The sequence below is a fragment of the Lepidochelys olivacea genome (genome assembly GCF_965140295.1).
Source record: "Lepidochelys olivacea isolate rLepOli2 genome assembly, chromosome: 7".
Taxonomy (NCBI): Eukaryota; Metazoa; Chordata; order Testudines; family Cheloniidae; genus Lepidochelys; species Lepidochelys olivacea.
This window is the reverse complement of record NC_140417.1, coordinates 33,840,864-33,853,216: the sequence shown is the minus strand read 5'-3', so window position 1 is coordinate 33,853,216 and position 12,353 is coordinate 33,840,864. Positions and strand designations below refer to the sequence as shown.

The 12,353-nt window shown below is 52.6% G+C and overlaps 1 long non-coding RNA gene across 3 annotated transcripts; it reads left to right on the top strand.

Annotated features, from left to right (window-relative positions):
• Nucleotides 1–1,922: 1,922 nt before the first annotated feature.
• LOC311523341 lies at nucleotides 1,923–9,686 on the top strand. Of its 3 annotated transcripts, XR_014712320.1 has the most exons (12): nucleotides 1,926–1,980; nucleotides 3,053–3,079; nucleotides 3,755–3,797; nucleotides 4,548–4,587; nucleotides 4,845–4,878; nucleotides 5,128–5,151; nucleotides 5,535–5,578; nucleotides 5,812–5,855; nucleotides 6,273–6,312; nucleotides 6,593–6,643; nucleotides 6,973–7,007; nucleotides 7,292–9,686. It is a non-coding gene; the product is annotated as an uncharacterized lncRNA (long non-coding RNA). The 3 variants fall into 3 exon arrangements; XR_014712318.1 differs by lacking the exon at nucleotides 5,128–5,151 and having other exon boundaries at nucleotides 1,923–1,980; XR_014712319.1 differs by lacking the exon at nucleotides 4,845–4,878 and having other exon boundaries at nucleotides 1,924–1,980.
• The last annotated feature ends 2,667 nt before the right edge of the window (nucleotides 9,687–12,353 follow it).

Sequence of the window (12,353 nt, the reverse complement as noted above, 5' to 3'; positions counted from 1 at the left end):
GGGATTTCTTTATTTCTATTTACTTCTATTTTTTATTAAAAGTCTTCTTGTAAAAGACTGAATGCTTTTTCATTGTTCTCAGATCCAAGGGTTTGGGTCTGTGGTCACCTATGCAAATTGGTGAGTCTTTTTATCCAACATTTCCCAGGAAAGGGGGGGTGCAAGTGTTGGGAGGATTGTTCATTGTTCTTAAGATACAAAGGTCTGGGTCTGTAGTCACCTAGGCAAATTGGTGAGGCTTTTTACCAAACCTTGTCCAGGAAGTGGGGTGCAGGGTTTTGGGAAGTATTTTTGGGGGAAAGACGCGTCCAAACAGCTCTTCCCCAGTAACCAGTATTAGTTTGGTGGTGGTAGCGGCCAGTCCAAGGACAACGGGGGAAATATTTTGTACCTTGGGGAAGTTTTGACCTAAGCTGGTAAAGATAAGCTTAGGAGGTTTTTTTCATGCAGGTCCCCACATCTGTACCCTAGAGTTCAGAGTGGGGGAGGAACCTTGACATGAGTGGCTAAGTCATTATGCAAGGTAGCCTGTTTCCTCTTGTTCTTTCCTACCCCCCCCCCCCCCAGATGTTCTGGTTTAACTTGGATTTAAACTTGAAGAGTGGTCAGTTTGGATGAGCTATTACCAGCAGGAGAGTGAGTTTGTGTGTGAATGGGGGTGGGGGGGATGTGAGAAAACCTGGATTTGTGCAGGAAATAGCCCAACTTGATTGTCATGCACATTGTGTAAAGAGTTGTCACTTTGGATGGGCTGTCACCAGCAGGAGAGTGAATTTGTGTGGGGGGGCGGAGGGTGAGAAAACCTGGATTTGTGCTGGAAATGGCCCACCTGATGATCACTTTAGATAAGCTATTACCAGCAGGACAGTGGGGTGGGAGGAGGTATTGTTTCATATTCTCTGTGTGTATATAAAGTCTGCTGCAGTTTCCACGATATGCATCTGATGAAGTGAGCTGTAGCTCACGAAAGCTTATGCTCTAATAAATTGGTTAGTCTCTAAGGTGCCACAAGTCCTCCTTTTCTTTTTACTCTGAAATTTGTTTTTCTACCACGCTTTGAAATCACAGCCAGCAGGTGGCGCCAGAGCTCCACAGCCACGAGTAGAGGCAGCAGCGGCCAAAAGCGAAGCGAGCTCTGGAGAGTGAGCAGAGCCGGCTGTCGGGACCCCCCCGCTGCAGTCTAAGGGGCTTGTCTACATGGGGGAATTGACTGGCCGCCTGTAAACAGAGTAACCTCTGCGCTGTAGCTCTTCCAGTGTAACCCCCATGGAGGGAGCCACGTCCGGGGGGTGGGGGCTCCCCGGGGTTCTGGCTGGGTCTTTGGGAGGAACCAGACACGCTCCCTGGCGGTGGGCAGAGGCCGAGTTGGAGCGAGTTTCTGCTGGGGGTGGTCCACCGGAGCCAGGGATCCTTCAGGTAATTTCTGTGCGGGGGAGAGACCCGCGGGTGGCCCGGCGGGGCCCTAAGGGGAGGGCAATGGAGAGGAGATTCCCAAGGAGGAGTGAGTTCCTTTCCCTCCTCCGCTCTGTCACTGCGAACAAAGGACCGATGATCGCACCGCAGTTAGCTCCCGCCAAGCTCGCACGCACAAGACCAGGGCGTGTTCCCGCTCAATCACCGCCCCAAGTACACATCCCCTCACCACCAGTAGAGCGCATGCGCACTCAGATCCCCGCGCATTCCCTCATCTGCTGCGCTTGCAGGTTGCCGCTCAACCCGCCACCTTTTTGCGCATGCGCCTTCAGGCTGAAGTTCATCCCGCCACTTCTTCAGGCTCTCGCACAGTGCACCACCTCCCTGCGCATGCGTACTCAGGTTGCCGCTCATTCGCCAACTCCCTCGTTGCACATGAGCGTTTGGCTTCCTTCGCTTTCAATGAGAAAGGGGGATTTCCCAGCATGCCCCTGGCTCTTGGGTATTTAAGTCCCGGCTGGGGGGAAGCTCGGCCATTTGCTCAGCTGCTGTTTGCTCGGAGTATGGGTGAGTGGGGACGTGCCCTCTGTGGCCATGCGGCTCCGTTTCGGAAGCCCCTGCCCGGGGGCGGGCGGCTGCTGCTGCCCGCGGTTCTTTGGGGAGGGGGTGACTCGGGCACCGGGCAGGGAGCTGCGTCCCGCAGGGTGGGAGGCGCGGGCAGGCTCCGCCGCCATGTTGCGAGCTATGGGGGGTGCGGAGCTGGGGGGCGGGTGCTGCGGTGAGGGAGCGCTGCGGAGGCTGGGGGCCCCACAGGCGACACGTAGCTTCGTGGTAGGGATTCGTGACCCGCCCCACATGTCGCCTCTGCGGCCCCCCTGAACCCTTTGCCTGCGGCCCTGCTCGCTGCCTCCTCCCCGCTGATTGCTCCTACAGCAACCCCGCGGAGCGCTCCCGGCGGGTCCGCCCGGTAGCCCAGGGAAACCCTCCCGCGCCGGCTGCTGCTCAGGAGGGCTGGAGCCCTGCAGTGACAAACCCGTCTGGAGCGCCGGCCGGGCCGGGAGTCTCCCCGCCCCCGGAGGAACGCTGTATTGGGCGGGGGCGACTTCACAGCTAGCGCCCTGGACAGTGGCTAGGCGCCTCCGCCGCCTGTCCCCCTCCCCCACCTACTGCTAGAGGCACCAGCCACGCGCGGCACCCCTCCTCCTCCAAGGGGTGCTCTCCCCCAGCTGAGCTACCTCTGGCCAGGGCCCCCTGGCAGTCAGATTGCTGGGACACAAGGCTTAGCCTCATCCTGCCCTTGCCCAGGAGTAGGCAGCCTGAAGGTCTTAGCCAGTGCTGTGGGCAGGAAGGGTGAGGAGTAGTTTCCTGCCGGGGGGGGGGGAGGGGGCGAGGCCTGTTCTTTCTATGATGAGACCTATCACAGACCTGTGCTGACAGCCTTGTGAGGACCCCAAATAAATCTGAGGAGAACAGACTTGCCCCCACCTCTGTGGCCAGGGGTTTGAAGGGCAGCTATGCCGTGATGCTGGGGACCATGGGGGAGCTTGCCCATCTTGGGGTGTAGTTTAGAGCCCTGCCCACTTTGCCATGGCGAACATGTGTCCATTCCATGTTCCTAATGCTGTTTCTCTGTTTGCAGGGTTTAAACCTCCGGTGTGCTTGCTAGGTAAGTTACAAATGCCATCATGTATGCTGGAGCTTGTGTAGCTCTGGCTAGAGCTGCAACTCCCCTCCCATTCTCACTCCTTCCCAGGACTCAGCCCACCTCCCAGAGGCAGGTGTTCCTGGTATTTGGGACTCTTAAGGTGGCCCTGGGGTCCATGGTTAAATTTATAAGGCCATAGTGTCATACTGTCTGTGGTGTCTAAATGGCTGAAGTTCCCAGATGTTTGCCTGCTATAGCAGACTAACCAAGTAGTGGGGCATGCTACTGGGGAGGGAGCGGGTTTGGGGGGGTTTGACACGTTGCTGTTAATGCAGCATGTCATTGCTTTTAATTGGGTCCCTGGTCTTGGGAGTGGAGTGGTGCATGAAGTGAAAGTGCTGCAAAGATGATAAATGCTGAACTCTCTCTTTCTGAGGCTTCAGTGGAGAAAATCTTTACCAGATTCTGAGTGGCACTGCCCTTAGCTCAGGTAGGTGTGGATCACATTTAGGCCCCTGTGGCCTGGTGCTTCAGCCCTGCTGGGAGGGGCAGGCCCTTGTGGAACAGCACCAGAAGAGAGCATATGCCCACGTTGCCCTTAACATGGGGAGTGGGTAGGCCAGGTTGTATGACTCTGCTCCTACAAGAGCAACATTCCATGACTGCATGTTAAGGTTCATGTCTCTCTTCTCTAAGGCATGGGTCTTACCGGTCATGTGCATCTGGAGCCTCTCAACGGGTGAGTAGTTGAGCTTTTTCAATCTCTGATGAAAAGATACATAGAACATGGGGTGGTCTACACAGGGGAAACCAGCTCCATTACACCATGTCTAGGGTGCAGCTGTCTTCCCTAATGTTGATGGGGTGGGAGCAGGGACACACACTGTTGCCTTGGGGCTTAAGTGGAGCCTCATCCACTGACTCACTTGTCTGCTAGGTGGGTCTCCTGTCTGAAACAGCCTTAACTCTCCAAGTATGCATCCCTCTTAGACCAGCAGAAGCTGTGTGCCCTGCTCGGATCAATGGCTGGGCAGGATGGAGGGGGATGGTCAGTGCTGGCTTAGGATCTGTATGTATTGGAGTGATCCAAACTTCTGCTCCCTCCTGCTCACTGCAACAGTGCTGTCTCCAATGTCTTGGGTTTTTAGTAAATGATCGTGTGAGCTAGGGCAGCATCTAGTTTTTTTTTCCCCTCTAAGGATGGGGATTTGTGGTTCCATGAATGGCTCTGACCTGTGTGCCTGGCAGCTCAATCCTCTATCCAGCTTGAGGACTGCTGCAGTGGTTGATCAGTGCAGGCTGCAATGTGGGAGTATTTCCCATGGACCCAGTCAGGCTTCTGCTCCCTTGCTGTTCAGTGATGAATACAAACAGACAAGCATATGGCTGAGTGTCTGTGATGCCAGCTTACTTCTGAGAACTTGGAGATCGTCCCTGGGGTGGGATTTTTTGGTCTAGTAATAGGGTTAATCTGCCCCTTCTGTTTCAGGTTACCCCCACCCCTAGATGGAGTCCGGCCTCATATACAGGTAGGATTGGGATTTATTGATCTCTGTGGGGCTGGAATGCCTACCCTGCTAAGGCTGTGTGTGTGTGTGCTGAGCACTCCCATCTGGGTATATCAGTGCCCAGCTCCCTTGCCAGGTGATCTGAACTAGTTCCTCTGAAAAGTTTTGAAGAACATTGGTCAATAAGCATGTTAGAGTTCTGATGGCAGCTGGCCCTTGGGTGGAAGATGCTGCACATTCAGACACCTGTCTCACAGGGCTCTCTGCTTTCCCTCTAGGTGAACTCATCCTGGGGGTGAATGCCTGTCTCAGGTAAATGCATCTCCTACATAGTGTCCCTAGCATAGTAGGGCCTGGCCAGTTCCCCTTCTGTAGCTCTGGGATGGGCCATTACTTCGACAGTTGACAAGTGGCAGTTTGAAAGGATGACACCACGTTAGCTGGACGACACTTGTCTCATGGCATTTAGTTACCAAAGCCCTGATCAAACTGCTCTGGCCCTGCTCCAATGAGCTGTGCTCTATTCCTGTGCTCACTGACCCAATTCTTCTCTTTGTACAGGTGAGATGTCTTGATCTGGAAAGGGTGAGTGACCTACACAGTCCTAGCTTCCCCTCTGCCCACTGTCCCAATGAGGAAATTTGTGCCATCTTACTGTCTGTCTTGGTACCAGAACCTGCAAAGGTGAACCCACTGGTACCTGCAGCATGAGAGGAGGAGAACATGCTCCAAGAGGAACAGTCTGATGGGGCATTGGGCTGGGTCTGGCATTGTTTCCTGGGTGTAATGGCTGATTAACCTGTGCCGTAACACTGTGCTCTGCACACTGCCATCTCAGGCAGGAGCAGCACCCTGTAAAACAACAAGGGGAGAGGGATGTAGCCAGAGCACCTTGTATGTGAGCAGTGTGGTGATGAATACCACTGAGCAGAGAGAAAACACTACTCAGATGCTCTGGTTCTTTTCAGGTGCCTGGAGTGAGTCTTAGCCAGCTTCTGATCCAGCTACCCAGGTAAGGATACACATCAGATAATCAGCTGATGATGATGGGTGGGGCTCAGTCCTAGCTGCCTGTTCCCACTGACATGATGAATTCACTTTGGAATCTCGTTCGGCTGAACACTGCTGTTGAGACTTTGACCCTGAGGCTTGGTGACGAACAGGCTGCAGGCTTTGCCTTATCAGGGATACAAAGTTAGAATTCAGGGCCTCAGGATTCAGATCAAATAACCTCTCCTCCCCTAGATTAAAGATGCAGGAGTGGATGGTTCTTCTGCACTGAGTGATGGGTAAGTGCCCTTCACCTCTCTCCAGGGCTCTTTGCAAATGTCCCTTGCATAGAAGCATGTGTAAGAGACCAGATGCTGCAAATGCCACTGGGATCAACGTTTCCTCCCTGAACAACTGGGACAAGGGTGGGGGGAGTAGAGCTTCATGGTGGTGTCAGGGCACCAGCTCTGGGTGTGAGAAACTGTTGTGGTAGTGCCAAGGGGGCCTAGTCAGCACCCCATTGTGGCAGGCATGGCACAGTGCTGTCTTGTGCGGTAAGAGGCGCTCACTGCAGTTTTAATGATGAGCCAAACTAGCTCACTTTGATTTAATATAAACATGAAAATATTTGAACAACTGAGAAACTGCACAGAGCTGGGGTGAGTTTGGGGCATCTGTGCTGGGGAGTAGCTGACTCTGTTGTCCTGTTCCAACAGGTAGCCAGAGGCCTGGGGTCAGAAGTGCCTGGAATGTTGAGTGAGTGATGGGCCTGTGGGTGTAAAGGAGGGATGGGCAAGGGGGAGCTAAGCAGAGACCACACCTGCCCCTGGCTGTAAACTGAATGGCAAGCTCTGCCCTGTGGCAGGGGTCCTGTCCCATTCTCCAGCTCCTCAGTGATGAGACCCCCTACTGCCCCAGTCTGATCCCCGTGACTGAGTGGTTCCCTCTGAGGCCAGGAGCCTGGCAGCAGTGTTGGTTGAGAACATGGTTGCTTGCTCCTTGCCCAGTCCTCCAACAGCTGTTTTTTCTGTTTCAGGAGCCTTTGAATTCCTGCCAGGGGATGGGCAGTCAACTGGTGGAGCTGCAGGTAAGCTGAGAAGCACCAGCTGGAAAGGGACTGGTAGAGAGGAGCTCTGTTCCCTCTATAGCAATACAGGTGGTGGTGGCCTGGGTTGTCCCTGGGTTGTGGGTGAGAGGTGGGGTAGGTGCCATGTCCTGATGAGGAAAGCAGGTCATGTCTTACTGTCCATGCTGGTCCAGAACCTGCCAAGGTTGAACCCACTGGGCCGGTGGAGAGAGAGGAGGAGACTCTGTTTCAAAAGGAACTGTCTGATGGGACTTTGGCAGCATTGGGATGATGAGTGGGGTACGCCGTGGGAAGTGGCTCTCCTGCAGTTCTCTGCTTGTTTCTCATAGGGCTGCCTGGAAGCACACTCATCTGAGCACAGCGGGTGAGTGTAATTGCCACTGACTCTGTACTTGCCCCCTGTGTGCTGACCCTCTCCCATCTCCAGGGATGAGCTGTCATTCTCCTTGTGGTGCCTTCTGCTGGAATAAACTAGCTCCACCTCCATGATGATCCTTCCCTCAGGCAAGAGGTTGAGCATATGATGAGCACTTACCGCCCCAGTCTGATGCTGGTGACTGACTGGTACTTTCTGAAGCTTGACCCTGGGGGTCCCTGTCTGCCCCTGGCTGGGGGCACTGCTCTCATCAGTCTCCTTCTCTCCTGCAGGTTGAAGTGTGTGGACCAGATGCAGCTTTGCCATCACCCCTCCCTCCAGGAGGAAGAGCTCTCCCTGCTGAGCTGTGACAAACCCAGCAGCAGCTTGGTGTTGGCCAGGGCAGTCAGCCCCTTAGTGTGTGGTTCTCTGTGTAGTGACTGTTGAATAAAACATCTCTGCACAGACCAGCTGGAGCCTTGGTATCATGATGGGCCTCAGTGTGCGTTGCAAGGCCTCCCAGGGGTGTGGGAAGGCCTGGTGTCATGCTGGGGAGCAGGGACAGTTACTAGGTGGAATTGGGGCCCTGTTCACCTATACCTGCAGTGGGGGGTCACAGCTCCCTGGACAAAGCTTAGAGGTGGGCTGGCTCTTATGCTAAAGAAAAGGAGCCTTATTGTGGTTTGCAAACCCCATAGAATGTTCAGGGGGGTCTCTTCATGCCAGCTGGTCCATGGGGCTCCTTCCTGTCTCCACAAGGGGCAGAGTTGCTGGTTTCTGCCTAGGTGGCCCTGTATGCCATGGACAGCTGAGGCAGGACACTAAATGCACCCACTCAGCCCTTGCATAGCCTGAAGTTATAGAGCTTACAATAGCAGGGTTGCAGGCACCTCCCTGCCCCTGGTTTCTGGTAGTGTGCTGAGCAGGAGCAATGCCTAGTACCTGGCTGCTGTGTGACAGGGCTGGAATGGGGATCTTCACTGTGATACCTTATGAGTGTCATGCTGAAGGGACTCCTGGCATGTCTTCAGTCCCCCATTAGTCACTCTTCCCTCCCCCAAAGCCCTAGAACTGACCTGTGTGCTGGCACAGGCAGGTGAGTTTAAGACGCTCCTCTTGGCTCACTCAGCTTTAATTGAATGGGTGAGCTGGTGGAACTGGGCCACAGGTCTGTCCTAGATCACCTGTGTCTGTTTGCTCAGGGTGCTCCACTTCCTGTTAAGGCTTCTTGGATATCCCTATGGTGCAGAGCTATATCTCCCTTCTCCAGGGTATTAACCCTCATGCCCCGGAGTGGGAGCATAATACAACCTACCTTACAAGCACAAAGGGGTGGAGTCCTGCTTGGGTACAGCTGAGAGCAGAACCCTAGTTCACAGCACTAACTGCCCATCCACTTCTTGGACTTGTTATGTGAGGGGCTGTAGTAGGATGGCACAGTAGCTGAGCTGCTTCTAAGCAGCTGCACAGATCCAACCACATGGAGGTGCCATCTAATATGGATTGGGTACTTCTGCAATGGCAGGCTTGCAACTCTCTGCAGCGTAGCTGTATGAGCCAGAGCTGAGCAAGGCCCTGACCCTCATACAGCAGCTTCTAGTTCTGCCTCTGATACTGAGTGAAGGATGTGGTGTAGCGGTGTTTGTCTCAGGATATTAGACAAGGTGGGTGAGGTAATTGTGATTGGTTTGGTCAGAGATCCCCTTGGGACTGGCACATGGTGTGCTGAAATTACCTGAGCACTTTTTCCCTGCCAGCTTAAACTCTAGAACCCTGCCTTGTTAAGCCAGACATGCTAGTCTGCTGCAACACAGACCCAGGTCTGGTCCATGCCCCCACAACTGCAGACTTTAACTAAAAGCTGCTCAGCAGGTTACTGATCTCCAGCACCCAGACACCCACCAGTTCCCAGTGGGATCCAAACCCCAAATAACTTTTACTTTGTATAAAGTTTATATGGGGTAAACTCATAAATTGCCCTCTATAATGCTGATAGATATGCATAGCTGTTTGCTTCTCCAGGTATTAATCACTTACTGTGTTTTCATTAATAAACAAGTGATTTTATTAAATATAAAAAGTAGGATTAAATGGTTTCAAATAATAGAACAAAGTAAGTCATCAAGCAAAATAAAGCAAAACCATGCAAGTCTAAACTGAATACATTAAGAAACTGTTTACAGGTAATATCTCGCACTCTGATGTTCCAATAAGCTTCTTTCACAGACTAGACTCCTTCCTAGTCTGGGCCCAATCCTTTCCCTGGTACAGTACTTGTTCGTTCTAGCAGACATCTCTGGTGGTAAGCAGGTGTTTTCTCATGACTGGCAGCCCCTTTGTCCTGCTCCACCCCCTTTTATAGCTTTAGCCCAAGGTGGGAATCTTTTGTCTCTCTGGGTCCCCACCCCTCCTTCTAAATTTAAAAGTACTGAGTGAGTTTGGGGGACCGGAGGGTGAGAGAACCTGGATTTGTGCTGGAAATGGCCCAACTTGATTATCATACACATTGTAAGGAGAGTGATCACTTTAGATAAGCTATTACCAGCAAGAGAGTGGGGTGGGAGGAGGTATTGTTTCATGGTCTCTATGTATATAATGTCTTCTGCGGTTTCCACTGTATGCATCCATTGAAGTGAGCTGTAGCTCACGAAAGCTTATGCTCAAATAAATTGGTTAGTCTCTAAGGTGCCACAAGTCCTCCTTTTCTTTTTGTGAATACAGACTAACACAACTGCTAATCTGAAACCTATCAGTAATACAAGTTTATCTTATTCTAACTTCGGACAGAGAAATAATACATGCAAACGAATAGGATGAACACACAGTAGATTAGAAGAATTGTAAAACCTTACAAGAGACTTTCTGCATAAAGCATATCCTGTTACATTATATTCATAAGCATATTTTCATAAAGCATATGGAGTGCAACATCATAGTAATATCTTACTGGACAATTTCTCTGTTTAAGAGACGCTATTAAGCCCAACTTCAGGGTCAGGGAGACTTTCCTCCCTTGTATTTAATCTGGGCCCAGCCTGCTCCAGGACCATGGAGGAGTCCATGCCTATGATGGGTGGGGTCCTCTGCCTGAACCCTGGCTGGGAAGCTGTGAGATCTGTGTTCCAAGAGCTGCCTGGGGCAGGTGTGAGGCCTTGCCTAGGCTGTGTCATGCTACGGCTGAAGCATGGCTTCTACAGCACCATCAGCTTGTAGAGAAGAAAGAGCTGTCTGTGGGATGGGGCCAAGCTCATCCTGCTGGGCTCAGACTCCTTTGGGTGCCTGACATGCTTAGAGCTGGGATGGGCCCCCCCTCATGCTGAAGAAATTCTGTCTTGCACATGCTATAGAGCATTAGGGGTCTCTCCCTGCCCCCTCAAGCTACAGAGATGCTGGCTTGGCACCTGAACTGTGTGGGATGCCTTTAGCCAAAGCTGCCTGGGTATAGCAATCTCCCCTGTGGGCAGAGCTGTGAATCACCAGCTCTCTTCCTCCCAACTCAGACTTTGCTGGGGAGCCCCTGCAGCTGGCCATCTGGCTGATGTGTTCCTGGGTGCAGTAGATGCTGTGAGCAGGGAGGGTTAACCTGTCTGATCCTGTCACAACAGCTGCCTGCCTGGCCTTGGGGAGCCCAGGATTAGCTGAGGCAAACTCCCACCTCAGCCAACCCTGCTGCTAAAAGGGGCCTTGGCAGCCAGCCCTTGGGCTCTCATCTGTCAGGGCAGAACTAAGTCGCTGAGACCTGCTCACCATGGTGGCAGCCGCTCTGTGGGAGGGGAGCTAGCTATGCCAGCACACTCTCCCCTGCAGCAGCGGGCACTGTGTCCACCTGAGCAGGCCCCTACGAGCTCATTACACACACACACACCCCACTCTCCCCAGAGGCACCTGCAGGGCTGCATGGGCAGTGGGGACCTGGAGCTGCTAAGCTAACACACCTGCCTTTGCTTTGATGTCACCAGGCCATTCCAGGAGGCGGAGGGTGTGGGTGAGCTCTGTGTCTGGGCCATGTGCCCTGGGGGTGCTGCCTGCCCAGCCCTGCTCCCCTGGCACTGCTCTGCCCACCTCTCCTGGCCACACTGTGGTGCAGCCTGCCCCACCCTGACAGCTAGCAGCAAGAACACAGCTTATGTACAGGCTCTGGGAAGCAGGAACCTGAAAGGCCACTGGTCTTGCTCTGGCTTTGCTGAGACCCCCATGCTGTGCTGGGTCTGATGGGAGGAACTTGACCCTGCAGAGGAGGGGCCTGGACAGACTGTGACCCCATAAGGGATGGTATTTGTGCTGCTCACAGAAATTCAGAGACCCCTGGGCATGCAGTTTTTCCATCCTGGGTTGGTGTAGAGCTGAGATGGCCCCTGATTGATGCTACCATATCTGCTGACCTCCTTGACAATCCCTACCCTCTCTCTGTGTATCAGCAGTAGCTGGTGCAGGGAGGGACCATGGCCCACTGGTTAGCTTGCTAGCCTGGGACTTGGCAGACCTGGGTTTGATTTTCTGTTTCTCCGCAGATTCCATGTGTGAGCTTGGGCAAGTCACTTAGTCTTTCTATGTGCCTCAGTTCCTCATTAGTTCAATGGGGATAATAGCATGACCCTTCATCCTAAGGGGGCTATGAGGATAAATATATTAAAGCTGGTGAAGTGCCCAGATACTATGGTGATGGGGGCCAGGGATAGATGGATAAATCCACCCCTTGGAGTGGCTCCAGCTGTCTTTCTGTTCCTTCCATTCCTTGTCATCAGGTCTCTCTTCCATCCTTGCTGTGGATGAGGTCTGGATTGTGTGAATGCCTAGGCTCTGCCAGCCCCTGAGTATCTGAGCACCTTCCACATTAGCTACAGCAAAATCCCTAGTGGATTTAACAGTCTGAGGCATCCTTTCCCATACCAAAATACAGACAAAGCCAGAAATTCCCACCCATGTCAGTAGAGATGAGGAAGTTGCAAGAATGGCAAAGAGGGATTACTCTGTGAGATAAGATATATGCGAAGAGGCTGGAGCTCTTTGACCTGAAGGGGCCATTACTGCCTGTGGGGACATTCAGTAATGAAGATACATGGAGGTCAGACTCCAGCCACAGCTGGACTGACTCTTCTCCCTTCCGTTTTTGTCTTATTCTGTCAGTTGTGAAGTTCTATTATTATTATTGTTGTTGTTGTTCAGCAACTCCAGTGTAAATAAAGTTTTTTATGGGTGTGTGTCAAATGCTCATTTAACTGACATTTAATGAACCAGGTTTGAATCTCCTGGTCTAATATTTATGTAGAGTTAAATATAAAAAAAACGAGGCACCAACACAATGTGCTGGGTCTCCTCCCATATCAGTTACAAGCGTGTGTATAATAATAGTGC